A 16,403-nucleotide genomic window follows, 5' to 3' on the forward strand; every position below is an offset into this window, starting at 1 on the left:
TATTTGTTAGTTTTGTTAGTTAAGTATTGTGTTGCCTGTTAATCATATTTCATTTCCTGTAACCCAAAACCCTAAAATAACCCTGTTTCTATTTTTGAACTACACATTTTCTATAAGTTCTTTCTGAGACTGAAGTTTTGCAAAAATTTATTCTGAGGTGGGCTGCTCCATTCACGCCTGCTAGGTCCTCACACAAACCAAAAAGTAGTCAGGGGTGTTTGCCAATTCCCCATGAACAGTACCATTAACATTTGCAAATGCAGAAAGGAAGATTGAACAGTATCATCAGCAATTGCTCTATGAAGTCGGTGTACTTTTCTCCTTCAAAACAAGCACTAAGTAGCTTGACTGCATGACCTTCTCTGTGTCACTTTTGATCTATGTTGATATACTAGTATGCCAAATACAGAACCAGGCCCCCCCTTGAAAAGAAGGGAACACATATAAAATTCAGATAATTGTTTTATAAGCCTAATTTTGCTTTACATGTCTCTTGGGTGTTGTGTTAGTTGTACTGGAAACAGAGAAGGTTGAGTAAATGGGGAAAGCATGGATTGCGCACATCTTGTACATTTCTCATTTTATTAGCTTCAGCTGTATTTCAATATATTGTTAACTCATTGTTGAATAGAGCCCTTAGGAAAGAGTCATTAGAATTCTGAGCAACGTGAAATGTTTGTCCTAGGTTTTGCTACTGATTTGTTTCTAAAAAGAGAGGGACAGAGGTTCAAATCTCTGTCAGATTTGGAGAGCCAGCCTGGTGTAGTGGTTAGAGTGCTGGACTAGGACCGGGGAGACCTGAGTTCAAATCCCCATTCAGCCATGATACTTGCTGGGTGACTCTGGGCCAGTCACGTCTCTCTCAGCCTAACCTACTTCACAGGGTTGTTGTGAGGAGAAACTTAAGTGTGTGGTACACTGCTCTGGGCTCCTTGGAGGAAGAGCAGGATATAAAAAATGTGTTTAAAAAAAAATCTGCCCAGAAGGTGCAGCCTGGAAGCCCAGCTGTGTGCATGGGCAGCCTGTGGTCACCCAGGGATAAGGAAAAAACAGTGTGCAGATGTTTAGATACTCTTCTTTGTAATTATTATCACATGTTCCAGGCTTTCAGGACTTCAGTTCACATTAAGCTTCCTCTGCCAAGTCAGACCATTGGTCTCTCCAGCTCTGTATCGTCTATACTGTCTGGCAGCAGCTCTCCAGGGTTTTAGACAAGTGTGTTCCCCTGCCCTACTTATCATCTATCTATCTATCTATCTATCTATCTATCTTTAAAACATTTTTATACCACCCAAAACTTACGTCTCTGGGTGGTTTACAACAGACTAAAAACAAAGTTAAACATTAGTTAAGACAAAAATGAAAAAAATTAGCACATTACAATTTAATTTTTTTTAAAGAATATTTTAAAACAGCATTAAAACTATTAAAACAATATTAATTAAAAGCCTGGGTGAAGAGATGCATCATTAAAGACTTTTAAAAAGCTGTCAGAGATGGGGAGGCTCTTATTTCACTAGGGAGCGCATTCCAAAGCCTCAGGGCAGCAGCGGAGAAGGCCTGTCCCTGAGTGGCCACCAGATGAGCCACTGGAGGCTGCATACGGACCTCTCCAGCAGATCTCAATGGGCGGTGGAGTTCATGACATAAGAACAGCCCTGCTGGATCAGGCCCAAGGCCCATCTAGTCCAGCTTCCTGTTTCGCACAGTGGCCCACCAGATGCCACTGGAAGCCACAGACAGGAGTTGAGGGCGTGCCCTCTCTCCTCCCATTACTCCCCTGCAACTGGTACTCAGAGGCATCCTGCCTTTGAGGCTGGAGGTGGCCCACAGCCCTCCAACTGGTAGCCATTGATAGACCTCTCCTCCATGAAGTCATCCAAACCCCTCTTAAAGCCATCCAGGCTGTTGGCTGTCACCACATCCTGTGGCAGAGAGTTCCACAAGTGGATCACACGTTGTGTGAAAAAGTACTTCCATTTGTTGGTCCTAGACCTCCTGGCAATCAATTTCATGGAGTGACCCCTGGTTCTAGTGTTGTGTGAAAGGGAAAAGAATTTCTCTCCACTTTCTCCACACCATGCATGATTTTATAGACTTCTATCATGTCTCCCAGCAGTTGTCTTTTTTCTAAACTAAAAAGCCCCAGATGTTGTAGTCTTGCCTCATAAGAAAGGTGCTCTAGGCCCCTGATAATCTTGGCTGCCCTCTTCTATACCTTTTCCAGGTTGACAATATCCTTTTTAAGATGTGGTGACCAGAATTGTACACAGTACTCCAAATGTGGTCACACCATAGTTTTGTATAAGGGCATTATAATATTAGCCATTTTATTTTCAATCCCCTTCGTAATGATCCCTAGCATGGAATTGGCCTTTTTCACAGCTGCTGCACATTGAGTCAACACTTTCAACGAGCTGTCCACCACGACCCCAAGATCTCTCTCCTGGTCAGTCACCGACACCTCAGATCCCATCAGCATATACTTGAAGTTAGGGGTTTTCGTCCCAATGTGCATCACCTTACACTTGCTAACATTGAACCGCATTTGCCACTTTGTCGCCCACTCCCCCAGTCTGGAGAGATCCTTTTGGAGCTCCTCACAATCTGTTTTGGATTTTACTACCTGGAAGAGTTTGGTATCATCTGCAAATCTGGCCACCTCGCTGCTTACCCCTGCTTCTAGATCATTTATGAATAAATTAAAAAGCACCAGTCCCAGTACAGATCCTTGGGGGATCCCACTTCTTACTTCCCTCCATTGTGAAAGCTCTCCATTTATGCGTACCCTCTGTTTCCTGTCTTTCAACCAGTTAGCAATCCACACATGTACTTGTCTCCTTATCCCATGACTGCTAAGTTTCCTCAGGAGTCTTTGATGAGGAACTTTGTCAAAAAGCTTTTTGGAAGTCCAGGTATAATATGTCAACTGGATCACCTAGATCCACACACTTGTTGACACTCTCAAAGAAGTCCAAAAGGTTGGTGAGGCAAGATTTACCTTTGCGGAAGCCATGCTGACTCACTCCCAGCAGGGCCTCTTCTTCTAGGTGCTTTACAATTTTATCCTTGAGGATGCTTTCCATCCTGAAGGATGAAGAAGACATTCTCTTAAATATCCAGGACACAAACTGTTTAGGGCTTTATAGGATACTAGCTGACCCTGCACAGAGGATCTGTGCAGTTGTGTACTGAGCCTGTGACATCCCCCGCAGCTCGCTCCCCCCTGCAGCTCGCTCGCTCTCCCCCCCCAGCTCGCTCGCCGTCCGTCCACCCACCTCTTCTGGCCGGATGCCAGCCCTCCACCTCTGCATCCTGACCGCTGCCATTATTTCTCTCCCCTTCAGTGCTGGAACTCTTGCACGCTCTAGAGCATCTGCACGTTAGTACTTGATTGCTCCCCTCACCTCAGAGATCTCCTCACCTGAGCTGCACTCCTGCTCCTCCTCCTCCATCCTGTTGCTTCCATCCCCCTCACCCTTCTTGGTCGTGGCTGCAGCATTGCTGCCGCCTATTGGCCAAGATGCAGCTCACTATCCCCAGAGACCTCCCCACCCTCACCTGAACCCTGCTCCTGCTCCTCCCTCCAGGAGCAGCAGCAGTGGTTGACCGGGCCATTCCTCGCTGCTACCACCACCATGGCCGCTCGTTTCCCTCAGGCTGCTGACAGGCCCGGGCCTGTCCCTTGCCTGCCTCCCTCTGACAATGACCTTGGTAGCCCCAAACAGCAGCAGTGGTTTACTGGGCCCTTCCTTGCTGCCAGTGCTGCCATGGCCACTCATTCCCCTCAGGCTGCTGACAGGCTCAGGCCCGTCCCTTGCCCTTCCGTCTCTCTTCCCCCTCCCTTCTTTTTCTCTTTCTCTCTCTTCCACTCGCTCTTCTCCACTCTTTCTTCTCCCTCCCTTTGTGTTTTTTCTTCCTCCCTCACTGAGTTAACAGATTTTGTTCATTTACACAATGGCATCCTCCTTCTCCTGAAGGGGCTCTTTCCTCCCTCATGACCTGTCTTTTTGCAGACCCCTGCCTGCTATCCTTTTATATCCAGAACATCTTCCGACCAGTAACAGCTGCATTCCAACTAACCTTAACCATCACAGGCCCCTCCTCCTTATCTGCATAGGGAATCTCCACTGCCCAATCACCATGGTGCTTCTGCTCTCACAGGCTCCTTCTCCCTGTCTGCATATGGAATCCCCACTGCCCAATCAGGTACTTCTCCTTGCAAACTCTGCATATGGAATCCCCACTGCCCAATCAGGTGCTTCTGCTTGCAAACTCAGCCAATCGCCTCCTTCCTACCACGTCGCCGCGCATGGCCCGTCTACAAGAAATAAGTATATAGATAACCAGCACCTTGTATTTTGCCTGGAAACATATCGGCAGCCAGCGTAGCTTCTTCAATACAGGGGTTATATGGTCTCTCCGAGATGACCCTTACTTAGAGATTCCAGGGATTGAATCAGCTACCTTCTGTATGCAAAGCAGGTGCTCTGTCACTGAGCTACTTCCTCACCCCCTGTGATTTCCAGGATTTAAAACTGGTTGGGCTAAACCCAAGCAAATCCAGCTCAAGCTAGAACTTAACTTTTATGCACTGTTCATTATTCATTTTGAAAGTCTCTGTGATTAGATATATACTGATTGAGTAATCTAAATATGACCAGAACAAGAATCAAATCCAAATGTAGCAAGTCTTCAGTTGCAAATACAACACTCTAAGGCCCGGAATTAACATATATAAGTGAATCACGAGCCCTGTTCACATGCTATGGTCAACACACATACAATCTGTGTACAGTGAATGCACGTTCAGATCTGTATACATATGCAGTTTTTCATACAGTATGTTGGACACACACAAAGCAGTACACTTCCAATCTGTATCCTGCATTTTAGGAGCCCTGTACCCAGGGTCACCTTTAAAATGAACGTATGTATAATCATTCACACAAAAACATGAATATGCGTACAGGCACCTGAATGCATGTACAACATTGTGAGGTTATTCTCACTCACAACTAAAATTACGACTAAAAAAAGGAGAGGGCTGGGGTGGGGTGGAAGGAAGGATACAATCTACCCTCCCTTACACAGTCTTCACTGCTCTGGGGATTGTTCATGCTGCATGTCCACATGACCAGCACACAAGCAATCCCGGAGCACTGAGGGTGAGGGAGAAAAGCAACGTCTTCCTCCATCCCACAATGCATTTAATTTTTATTTATTTAAAATATGTATGCCTCCAGTACACTAGTGCTTGGGGCGGCTCACAACATCAATAAGAAGCATGGTGTACTGGGGGATTTCTCTGCTGCCAGGTGCTCCTTCTGCCGGGTTCTATGGATGCTGGGCTGCTGGCAGCCCATGTGTCCACATGACTGGACGGTGAGAGAGGAGGGTACGCATGCATCCTTCTTCCTCACTTTTAGCCCAGGTTTAAAACCTGGACTACCTGGCTGAGGACAGCTGGGACTGGGACCGATCCGGGAGGTAAGGTTCCCAACAGTCCTGTATTGGGTAGGATGTCCCATTTTGGAGCCAAAAATGGCTTCTCCCATACAGTACAGTGTTTCCCCCCTATTTCGGGAGCTCCCTCTCATCTCCCACCTCCTTTTCCCTTTGCCCTTCATATCCGCCTCCTCCTCGCTCCTTTTTCTGCCTTCTGAGATCTGCCCACAACAAGGGCAGCCAATGCCAGCCACCCATCAAGTTATCTCCTCCCACATCCTGCCCTTTCATCCCATTTTGTCTCAGATCAGCTAGTGAGGCGTGTGGCTCAGCTGGCTCAGGAGCACATGTGTGTTCATCCTTCATAATCTCCTGCTGAAACTCAGCCTGGATAGTGGACTCTTTTCTATTATCTTCTGCTGCTCTCAGGAAAAAGTATTGTGGGTTCATTAGATGTTGGGAGGAGGAGAGCCAGATCAACACAACTGGACTCTTCTTCTTCTGTTCTCTATCAGCTGTTCAGGCAGAGGATTGCAGGTGGGTGGGTTGTTGGATGTGGGGAGGCAGCCAAAGCAACACAAGTGGATTCTTCTGTCATCTGATGCTCAAGAGAATTGGGGGGTTGGGATGTTGTGGGGAGGCAGGAGGCAGCTGAAGCAACACAAGTGGGATGAGAGCTGGTCTTGTAGTAGCAAGCATGAATCGTTCCATTGGCTAAGCAGGGTCTGCCCTGGTTTGCATTTGAATGGGAGACTACAAGTGAACACTGTAAGATATTCCCTGTAGGTTATATGGCCACTCTGGGAAGGGCATTTGCATGCTTCCCTCCCTGGCATCTCTAAGACAGACTCCTGCCTGCAACCTTGGAGAAGCTGCTGCCAGTCTGTGTAGACAATACAGAGCTAGATGGATCAGTGGTCTGACTTGGTATAAGGCAGAAGCCTATGTTTCTATGAGTGTACTGGCAGGGGCTTCAGACTGCGTTGCTGGTTGGCTGGCCTCAGAGACATAGCCCCCTTTTAAAATAAAGTTATAGACAAAGTAGTCCTCCAGCCAGAGATTGCAGGTTAAAAGTCCAAGTCAATTTCAATTTCAAACCCATACCCATTTAAAGAGATCATTTAAAGAGACCATTTATTGGGACCAGTGCTCTAACTTATACATAAATAATCTAGAAATTGGGGTAAGTAGCAAAGTGGCCAAATTTGCAGATGACATTAAACTATTTAGGGTAATGAAATCCAATGCAGATTGTGAGGAGCTCCAAAAGAATCTCTCCAAACTGAGTAAGTAGGTCACAAAATGGCAAATGCGGTTCAATGAAGGCAAGTGTAAATTGATGCATACTGGGGCAAAAAAACCCCCAACTTCACATATTATCTATCTATCTATCTATCTATCTATCTGATTTCTATACCGCCCTTCCAAAAATGGCTCATTAAAACAACATTAAAATCAATTAACTGTTAAATCGAAAACGTATATGCTGATGGAGTCTAAGCTGTCAGTGACTGACCAGGAAAGAGATCTTGGTATCTTGGTGGACAGCTTGTTCAAAGTGTTGACTCGATGTGCGGCAGCTGTGAAAAAGGCCAAATCCATGCTAGAGATCAATAGGAAGGGGATTGAAAATAAAAATGTTAATATTATAATGCCCTTATACAAATCTATGGGGCTGCGAAATTCTGAGGCTTTTCTCACGACCACAGAAAAGCAGAGCCCAGCCATGTGGCTCTCAGTGGTTAGCCCGCTTAAGTCCCCCACCCCCAAACAAGGTTAGTGAAGCAAATGCTCCGCAAAGTCCGCTTGACTGAACATGTGCCGCTGCGGCGTGGCTCTGCACCGCGGCAACATATGATGAGACCCTCGACTGGGAGGCAACAAGCAGCGGGGGTCTTGATTATCTATCTCCAGACTCTCACCAGTGCTTGAATCTCCACCCAGCTGCCCACCTACTTCCACCATTGCAATTCACAAAAAATGGGGGAAGCAAGGACAGGAGTGGGGGGGGGGAAGCAGACGAGGAAGTTTAACTTTTAAAACCACCTCAAAGCTGCCCAACTCTGCTTGTTTATTTATTTATTATTTCATTATTATTCATTATTCCGCACCTCAGCCAGCTCTCTATATTCGGAAGGGAGATCGCAAGTAACTGTATCTGTTTAGCGCAGAATAGCATCCCTTCCCGTTTCTTTTCATCAGTGTTCCCTCCTCTTTCTTTTTAAACTGTGAGCCTTTGGGCGCCATCTTATCATTCAGTTTGCTATGTAAACTATTTTGAGAATTTTTTTGGTTGAAAAGTGGTATACTAGAAATGTGTTCTAAATAATAACCCTGCTGGCTGCCAATGGGATAGGACCAGGGATTGTGGGGTGGAGTGAGGGAATGAAAGGCTTGGGAACACAACTGAGCACACAGATGAGAGATGAGTACAGCTAGGCACACAACTAGCTGTGATGGGCACACAACAGAATGACATTGTAGGTTTGTTGTTGCTGAGCATGTGCTTCTGCCAAACAAAAGGGAAGTCAACACCCCAAAATTGCTCATTATGCCTGACTCTGGTCCACAGTTTCTTATCATGGGAAAGCTGTGGATGGAAATAACCTTACAACAGGCAGAAGGCAGTAGTCGCTGGAGACTATTTTATTTTATTTATGTATGTGTTCGATTTCTATGCCGCCCTTCCAAAAATGGCTCAGGGTGGTTTACACAGAGATATAACAAATAAATAAGACGGCTCTCTGTCCCCAAAGGGCTTACAATCTAAAAGGAAACATAAGTGACCAGCAACAGTCACTGGAGGTCCTGTTCTGGGGGTGGATACGGCCAGTTACTCTCCCCCTGCTAAATAAAAGAGAATCACCACATCAAATGGTGCCTCTTTGCCAAGTTAGCAGGGGTTAGGGTTTATTATGAGAGTTAGAGTTATAATGAAGCATTAGAACGGTAACAACTGCACAAGCAGAACTGTGATCCTGGCATCTTAATCCCCCTGTTCCCAGCCTAAAACATGTGTCCCTTAGTCAGGCAATGGATTGTTGGCAACCCTACCTGATGGTTCTTACGACCAGCTCCACCTTGGTAGGTCTTGTGCTAGCCCAGGTAGAACTGGTCATGAGGACAACCTCAATGCCTGAATAAGACTATAACCAAACAACAAGGGGTCCAGTTTCAACGTGAGTAGTATGTAATTGTCATTTGAGTGAAAAACCTGGCCACTCTCCCTAGAAATCATGAAGAGAAAGACTCCCATTCACATTTCAAAATTGGTATGTTGTGATAGGTTATAATGTGGCCCATCAAGAGGCACTGGGTTCTGCAAAATGCTACTTCACTGACCTTCCTACACATTAGTAATAGCCATAAGGAAGAAATCGTGACAGGTTGGTACTTAAATGCGAAAATCCTCTCCTTGGACCTTGATGGACAAAGCATGTATTCACAAAATATTATGCCAAAACCCAGGTTCAGTGCCAAGAAGAGTCCCCCCCCATTTCAAATTAGGTAATGTGGGGAAGAGGATTGCTATTGCCTTGTAGAGTGTAACATTACTCACTCCTTTGAGCCATTCCATTTTGCTTTGCATCCATGTTCTTTGGCCTAAAAGTACCTTTGGCATAGTGTACTTTATGTATTATTATGACAATGGTGTTTAATGCATTAAGTATGTCCTACCTCAACACTGGAAACTGTACTAGTTGACCTTCCAGGTTCCTGTCAAGTCCCACAGTTCTATACATGTGGAATTTGTATTTACCTGGAATCTCCATCCAACTGACCTACTGCATTTTTAAGAGCAGACTGCCAAGTAATCCAGCACAAAACATTTCCAACTCTCACATGGTTAATATTGATGTTTTTGCACTTCCATAAGTGAAACAGAACTGTGATTCTAATAAAACTTACAAAACAATAGTCCATTGGAATGTAAGATAGTACAACTTCCCACAAAAGGATTTTTTTTATAGTTGGCAACTGGCTTTCCCATCTTTTTTAACTGCTTGAGCAACACTTTTAAATGAATGAATTATCCTCCTGATGTATTTTCCAGCTTTCTCTTAAAAGAGGAAATGGAAAAAGACTGTGGTTCATCCACTGAAATAAAAGCAACAAGAAGGTCATATACACTTTTCTTCTGCTTCTCTCTTTTTATTTACTATCCAAGGAAATCTAGCCTCCTGCCAACCAGGTCTTGGTGGGTGGATCTGTACCAGTGAGGAAAAAATGCAAGCAAGCAGTAATTTATGTAATTTGATTACTGGAGAAACTTTCTGAAAAAAGGAATAATTAGCAACAAGCCCTACAGTGTCAAAAATGATGAAATGCATAAACAACCTTTTGACTCATGCAATTCAAAATATCCAGTTCCTGACATGGCACAACTCCCTTGTACATGTTTTCTTCATTTGGCACATGGAGAAAAAGCACATAGTACAACTCTTCCAGGACTGAACCACAGGAGGCAATTGAATATAAATACAGGAGAACCTCGTTAATCGTGGAATTGCCATCCGCGGTTTCACGCATCTGTGGTCAGGTAATAGACACCCAACCTCGGCATATGCAGTGGGTGGGGCGACAGACTCATGAATCTGCAGGTCGGAGGTTGGGCACCACTAGTTAATGGGAATCCGGCAAGGATTCCTTGCAAGTAAAGGGTTTGGGTTGGAGGGGGCAAGGGGAAACGAGGCAGCATTTCACATTAAAAAATAGCCGTGGATGGAAGCAGAGGTGGTGGGATTGTGGCAGCAATCCAGCAGAGGCAGCAACAGAGACTCCTTCTCCCCCCAAGCCTCTCTTCTAACTGACCGTGGGTCTTCTTCAGCTCTTCTAACAGACCGTGTGCATGCTCAGAGAGGCTTGAAGTGGGCTCCAGACCTGCACCCTCAGTGAGTTAGAAAAGAGGTATGGAAGAAGAAAGCGTCCCTGTTGCTGCCTCTGCTGGGATCCCTGCTGCTCAGCCACCTCTGTGGCGATTTAAAAAGACAAAATGTGCCTGCTGGCTCTACAGATCCCCACTGTTGCCGCTGCCTCTGTGGCAATTTTCAAAGGTAAAATGTGCCGCCTCCACCACAATCCCACTGCCATCAGTGGCAATTTTTAGATTTTTAGCCATTTTGTGGCCATGTTATTTAAAAAGAACATCAAAAATTGGGGGGCTCATTCCCCTCCCCTTAGGAACCTAACCCCTGTGGTTCCATAATCCCAATGACCCGGTATTCACGTTTTTTGTATCTGTGGCACTAGCCGGGAACAGAATCCCCATGAATACAGAGGTTTTCCTGTATGACGAATATTTAAATACCACTTTTCAACAAAAGTTCCCAAAGTGGTTTACACGTATATAGATAAATAAATAAATAAATAAATAAATAAATGAATAAATAAATAAAATGGCTCACTGTCCCCAAAGGGCTCACAATATTAAAAAACAAACAATAAAAACATAAGATGGACACCAGCAACAGCCACTGGAAGGATGCTGTGCTGGGGATGGATAGGGCCAGTTGCTCTCCCCCTGCTAAATAAAGAGAATCACCACTTTTAAAAGGTGCCTCTTTTGTTCAGTTAGCAGGAAGTTTTTCACACACGACTTTTAAAGCCCTTTAACTTGCATCTACTCTGGAATGGAGGGGGTGCATTCACATATTGGCCAGATTTAATCCGAAGTCCCTGCAAGTTATCGGGGAGCAGTTCACACACAATTCGGGTTTTTCACTGCACGTTAGAGTGTAAAGTGTGATGTTAAGTCGATTTCGACTCCTGGTGCCCACAGAGCCTTGTGGTTTTCTTTGGTAGAATAGAGGAGGGGTTAACCATTGCCATCTCCTACGCAGTATGAGATGATGCCTTTCAGCATCTTTCTATATTGCTGCTGCCTGATATAGGTGTTTCCCATAGTCTGGAAAAATACCAGCGGGGACTTGAACCAGCAACCTCTTGCTCCCTCGGCAAGTTACTTCCCCGTTGTGCCACTTAAGGTGACTACATTAGAGTGTACCCAGTTTATATCCAGGGTAAAACAATTCACTATTTGTGTCCGGTTTTTTCTACAACTTTGAGTTCACAGTAAAATTTCCCAGTAAACTCGCAGCAAAACCTGCTGTGTGTAAAAGTCCCTGGGCATAAGTGAAGGATCACATAGGTTGATTATCCCCCTAGGGCTGGTGACAAAAGTCAGCACAGCTGGGCTTCTGCCAAGGGCCCCCAGGAGGTCTCACTCTGATCCTGGAGATCATCTCTAATTATGCCCATAGCTTTTGTGTGATGTAGTGGTGGCAGCAGCAGAATGGCTCTCCCATCCAGGTAAGAAAGGTCCATAGAGGGCAGTATGCGAATGGTCCCCTGAAACATGGAGTCAGCCTTGATTTCCCCACATTCTATACTAGCTGTGGAAGGCTAACATGTCAAGGAGAAGGGTTCCAGTGTAGCCTCCTGGAGCTTTCCCAGGCAGCAGGCTTTACCGTGGATTTTCTGTGAGGTTTTACTGTGAGTTCAAAGTTGCCCCCCCCCCACAAACAACAACAACAACAACAAAAACGAAAAACCAAAACCAAAAAACCTCTGATGCAAAAAGTGGATTTTTTTATCCTGGATATAAATCTCAGGCTACATTCTAACTTGTGATGAAAAACTCGAATTGTATGTGAAGTGCTCCCTGATTGCTTGCAGGGAGCTTGGGGTAAATTTGGCCAATGTGTGGACACATACTTCCATTCCGGAGGAGATGCAAACTAAAAGCTGGGTGTGAAAAATTCCCTGGACATGCCGTTTTCTGTGTGCTGGAAAGGTTCTGTAATATGATCAGACATGTGATCTCTCACCTTTCTTCTGAATTGAAACAGGCCCAGAAGGGTTGTGACAAAAGCATGGGTATCTGCAGGGAGATATAAACACTTGAAGTATGTAAAAAGAAATCAAACCACAACAGGTTGTATCCAATGTTAATATTGGCTCAATTTGGGGGGGGCACTCCCTTTCCCCACTTTCTAGATGCCTATGGACACAAGCCTTTAGCTCACTATACTTATAAGTTCCCACTATACTGATAACTTTCCAGATTAGCCACTCAGCAGCAGCAAAATGCTTCCATTCAGACAAATTGCTTTCAAAATGTAAACAGCAGCAGGGAGAGCAGTCTCACGAAATATTACAACCTCCCAAACCAGTAACTTTTTAATGTCAGATATATGATGTCATAGCACTATATCGCAGTGATTAAATTCAAAAAGAAGGCTTTGGAAATATGAATGGCACCCTGCTGTCAGCGTAGGGACTGCGGTGTCACAACACAGGAAGTGTGGAAGCACACTTCAGAGATTTGTTGTGATCCCGTTGCAGGGTGCAATCTGGAAAGCGCCCAGGCCAAACTAATAGAACTAAGAGGAGACATCTATGGCTGATATCCCGACTAATTTACTCGATAGGCCTGCTCAGGAGTTACTCCAAAGGACTGCATGGTTTCAATTGGACTTGCTCTAGTAAATTTTGTGAGGATGTCAGCCAGTGAGTTTTGTTTGTGACTTTATCTCAAACAGTCTTGAAGCCAGGAGTGTAAGTAACTATAGTATTTGCTAGCAAACAATGTGAGATGTTCACATGCTACAGCATGAATCCAGTTGTCCGACCTCCACAAGACACAGCCAAGGAAGTTATGCGTGTGGGCTTTCTTTTAACTGAAGGAATAGTAGCCAAGATAAAATGGAAAGAAAATGAGCCAAGACAGACTAGCTTCTAGCAGCTAAAACATCCCTATTGCCCACACATAGGCTGGATTTGATATGATTACACTACTCCAGATAGCTCAATTGCAGGGGTCAAATGATTTAAATCCACCACTATGAGAAGTTAAAGTTCTTATATCAAGATTTGTCTTAAAAAAAAAAAGATGGTAGTTGTAGGGGAAAGGAGAGGACAGAGACATGATGATGTACTGTACTTAAATGTAAGCATTTTAAAGACCTACTTATGTAAATGGAACATTAAGTATGTCTTGAAATTTACTCTCCCCTTGAAATTGATGACATTGAAAAGTGGTTAACTTTGGCTATGGTTTTGCCATATCTTTCTTATTGATAAAAATTAAGTAGCATACTTAACAGCCACATCTTAGATACATTAACATGGAAGTAGATCTCATTTATTTCCGTATAAGTGTGTTTCCAAGAAATAGTGGCTAGGATCACAGCTTGAAAATGCAAATGTTTTGAAAAGTTTAAGTTGAAAATCTCTATAGCTCATATCAAAGTTATATAGTTTGTATAAAGCAGAATATCATTTAAGTATTTGTGTCTTAGATATATTCAATATAGGTTTCATTAGCTATGGGTGGGGGGACGACCCTTTCCTATCTTGTCCTGGCAGCTGTGCCATATTTGATGCCAAAACTGTGGAGAGTAGTTCCCATAATACTATATCTCACTGAGTATTATTCTGGTTCATTACAATTCGGGATGTGCACAAACTGAGGTTCATGCACTGATTTGGCACCGCGGGGAGGGGAGGGGAGCAGCGAGCAGGATCTTTTAAAAAGGGGAGAGCTGGTCGTTACCTGCTCTCTGCCACTGCATGCACCTGCCTGCTGTGATGGCGCTGGCCCCAAGCACACACATGGCCAGCAACACCATGCTGACCACACAAATGGCACCCAGGCATGCACAGTTGCCATGTGCATGCCTGGGGCTAGCATGTTGCAGAGCAGGTAAGGACCTGCTCTCCTCTTTTTTAAAGATCCCCCTCATTGCTCCCTTCCCTGCTGAACCACTTCATCACCGAACCAGAGCATGAACTTCGGTTCGTGCACATCCCTAATTACAATGTATAAACAACTCTTTGTAATACAAATTTATTTATTTATTTATTTATCTATTATATTTTTATACTGCCTGATATGTGCATCTCTAGGCAGTATACAAAACTTAAAATAATATTTTAAAATCAGCACATTTTAAAATACAAAACAATTAAAACAGTAGCATAAAAACAGAAATAATAATAATAATAACAGTAACATAAAACAATTATTAAAACAAATTATTAGAATTAATTTTAATTAAAAGCCTGTGAGAACAGGTGAGTTGTGTTCCTGAAAATAAACAGAGAAGGAGATGCTCTTATTTCAGCAAGGAGCAGTCCTGAGTAGCCACCAAATGAGCAGGTGGCAACCGTAACTGGACCTCTCCAGAAGATCATAACAGTCGGCAGGGTTCATGACAAACGTGGTGTTCTCTTAAATACCCTGGACCCAAGCCATTGAGGGCTTTTTATGTAGTAACCAGCACTTAGTATTCACCTGGAAACTTATTGGCAGGCAGTGCAGTTCCCTTAAAACGGGTGTTATGTGATCCCTTCGAGTTGTCCCAGAGACCAATATGGCTGCCACATTCTGTACCAATTGTAGTTTCCAGACTACATACAGAGGCAGCCCCACATAGAGTGCATTACAGTAGTCAAGTCTTGAGGTTACCAGGATATGAACCATTGTTTTAAGGTCATTTGCCTCCAGAAATGGACATATCTGTCATATCAGCTGAAGCTGATAAAAATAGGGTTGCACATTTTGTATTTTTTTCTGTTTCAATTTGTACCAAATCCGAATCAACCTCATTTTGTATTTTGTCCAAAATTAAGCCTTCCGAATCACCCCAGTTTTGTTTTGTATCCGAATTAATCCAAATCTGAATCCAAATTAATTCAGATTTAAAAATGGGTCACATGGTCAAAAGAGTGGGTGGGGGTTATAGTGCCCAATGAGTGGAAGCTACCACAAAAATTTCAAAGGAATTGGGCAAACTGCTGATTTTGGGTGAATTTTTGAATTTTGCGTGTCTTTCAGATTTTCCCCATAGGGTATGATGGAGGTTTCAGGAAAGGTATAGCTTCACGGTGGGCGGGGGGGAGGGGTGGCCCAGAGTGGAGTGTGGTTGGTGGTAGTGCCCAGTTGATACAAGGAAGCTTCCACAATATTTTCAGAGGAATTTGGCAAAGGGCTGATTTTTAAAGAATTAATGAAGTTACTTGTCTTTCCAGATTTTCAGGTGACTATTAATGCCTCATTAAGGGAGGACAGGATGCCACCGTGACTCTAGGAGGTGTTGGTAAGACCACTACCAAAAAAGCCCTCCCTTGATCCCTCCAACCAGGACAACTATAGACCGGTCTCTAACCTGCCCTTCTTGGGCAAGGTGATAGAGCGTGTGGTGGCATCCCAGCTGCAGAGGGTCTTGGATGATACAGATTATCTGGACCCTTTTCAATCTGGCTTCTGCCCCGGGTATGGGACTGAGACTGCCTTGGTCGCTCTAGTGAATGACCTACGCCGGGAACTGGACAGGGGGAATGCGTCCCTGTTGGTTCTGCTGGACCTCTCGGCGGCTTTCGATACCATCGACCACGGTATCCTTCTGGGCTGCCTCTAAAGTATGGGAATCGGAGGTACTGCGTTGCAGTGGTTCCGGTCCGTTTGGGGGGGGGGTCCAGAAGGTGTTGCTGGGGGACTACTGCTCGGCTCCGTGGCCACAAAAATTTGTGGGGTCCCGCAGGGTTCAGTCTTGTCCCCCATGCTGTTTAACATCTACATGAAACCGTTGGGAGAGGTCATCCAGGGACTTGGACTGAGTTGTCAGCAATATGCAGATGACACTCAGCTCTATCTCTCCTTGTCACCTGATCCTAGGGAGGCGGTGGATGTCCTGAATCGGGGGCTGGAGGCCGTTATGGGTTGGATGTGGGCTAATAAACTGAAATTGAATCCAGACAAGACGGAGGTAATGTTGGTCAGTAGGAGAGCCAATCGGGATGAGGAGATTTTACCGGTTCTGGATGGGGTTGCACTCCCCTTGAAGGAGCAAGTACGCAGCTTGGGGGTACTACTGGACCCGGCTCTGCTTTTGGAAGCTCAGGTGGAGGTGGTGGCCAGGGGTGCCTTTGCGCAGCTTCGGCTAGTGCGCCAG

At 44.7% G+C, this 16,403-nt stretch overlaps 1 protein-coding gene across 1 annotated transcript in view; it reads right to left on the reverse strand.

The window, feature by feature from the left end:
- Positions 1 to 4,134, reverse strand: part of COL24A1 (collagen type XXIV alpha 1 chain) — a 369,353-nt gene extending 365,219 nt beyond the window's left edge. Inside the window, exon 1 of the mRNA XM_053245268.1 lies at positions 4,084 to 4,134. The gene's annotated coding sequence lies outside the window, so the exon portion shown is untranslated. The remainder of the gene's footprint in view (positions 1 to 4,083) is intronic.
- Positions 4,135 to 16,403: the final 12,269 nt, after the last annotated feature.

The sequence above is a fragment of the Hemicordylus capensis genome, chromosome 4 (genome assembly GCF_027244095.1).
Source record: "Hemicordylus capensis ecotype Gifberg chromosome 4, rHemCap1.1.pri, whole genome shotgun sequence".
NCBI classification, from domain to species: domain Eukaryota; kingdom Metazoa; phylum Chordata; class Lepidosauria; order Squamata; family Cordylidae; genus Hemicordylus; species Hemicordylus capensis.